This window comes from Pundamilia nyererei, unplaced genomic scaffold (assembly GCF_000239375.1).
Source record: "Pundamilia nyererei isolate P.nyererei 1_Seehausen unplaced genomic scaffold, PunNye1.0 scaffold00239, whole genome shotgun sequence".
In the NCBI taxonomy this organism is placed as follows: domain Eukaryota; kingdom Metazoa; phylum Chordata; class Actinopteri; order Cichliformes; family Cichlidae; genus Pundamilia; species Pundamilia nyererei.
This window is the reverse complement of record NW_005187640.1, coordinates 114319-115917: the sequence shown is the minus strand read 5'-3', so window position 1 is coordinate 115917 and position 1599 is coordinate 114319.

Sequence of the window (1599 nt, the reverse complement as noted above, 5' to 3'; positions counted from 1 at the left end):
AGAACACATCACATGGTGTGAAATAGTCCTGCTCACAGGTAGCTTCGATATGTCCCCCGGCCAGTTTCAGCTCAAACCCAGTGGTTTGAGTGAGCAGTGAATATACGGGCACGGTTTAGTTAACATGGTAAATGATATAATCTCGTTCTATTGGGTAATAATCACTGTTTCTTACTCTGGACTCTGCTTTTACCTTTTGCAGTGAAAAAGAAATGATCGTGAGAATTGTTTCTGACACCTTTGGTGATTCTGAGAGTTTGACTTTTAAATATAAGCAGTTTTTTCTGCTATCTTCAAGTTTGCTGCACATTTGCCCATCTAGTGCTGAAACATTTCAGAGAAACCAGGAAACCCAGCAGGGCTGACATGCACCAGTCTCTCTGCTCACTCAGATCAGACAGTGGGAGGGTGAGCTGGACACCTCCTGGTCGGACGAGGTCAAATTACGAGGTCAAATCCAGTCTTCCTCATCGTTGACTTAATACGGTGCTGCACAAAGCCGAGTTAGCCAAACGTTTTCCTGGCACTGGGCTTTATGCCGTCCTTCAGCCCACTCCTCCTGGTCACACTCAGCATTAACAGGACTCTGGAAACACTTTGCATTGAGACTGACATCGCTCTCTGTCCATTCATTGCTCATTTTGAAGTTCCCTCAAACTATTCTGATTTAACTCAACTGAAATGAAACATTTGGTGTTTTCTCTCGTTACCCACAGCGTGTCCTCAGAGCTCCGGAGCTCTAACATCCTGAGGGAGCTCTGTTGAGCCTCTGCTCCTTAGTATAGAAGGGAGCTGGAGAGGTTTGGGTATCTGATTAGGCTGCCTTCTGAGAGCATTCCTTTGGAGGTTTTCCAGGCATGTGGAGCTAGGAGAAGACCCCGGGGTTGACGCTGGAAGGATTACATATCTCATGGCAATGCCTCTGGATCCGCGAGGAAGAACTTTAAAGTGTTGCTGGGGAGAGTAACCCTGCTTATCTGGCTCAAACATGACCCAAACATCAAGTGAAACAGCTGGCATGAAAACTGTGCACAGAAAAGCCAGAGCTGGACCTCTGCACGCAGATGCATTAGAGGAATCAGTTAATAGTAGTATTTATTTATTGTCATTGTCAAGAACAATGAAATTGCGTTTGGGGCTTCCATACAACCTAAAAAAAGAAGAAAATAATAAATACCCCTTAAAACCCAAGTGTACATATTTAACCCAGTGTGACTCCAATGCAATAAGACAATCCTTAGCAATAACATGAGAACATGACAAGTAATGTTCGTAGAAATTCAGACAAAGACCTGAGAAACATGACAAAATACAACAATGCAACCCATTCAATATTATTGTACTGTGAGATATGATATCAGATATGATAGTTATCTATTTAAGAAAAGGGGGGGGGCAGGAGGGGGAAGAGAATAAAGATATGATGCACCAATGCAGACCAGTTCATTTTTTCTTACTTGGCTCTTGGTGAAGGCGGTCGCACTTTTCTCCTCTCCTCCTTCCCCTTATCTTCCCTGCTTAGCCTCTTGTGTCCTGTCTTGTCTCGCGTGCACTACTTTTCCCTTGAACAGTCTCTCACTGTCGTTCTCTAAAACCTAA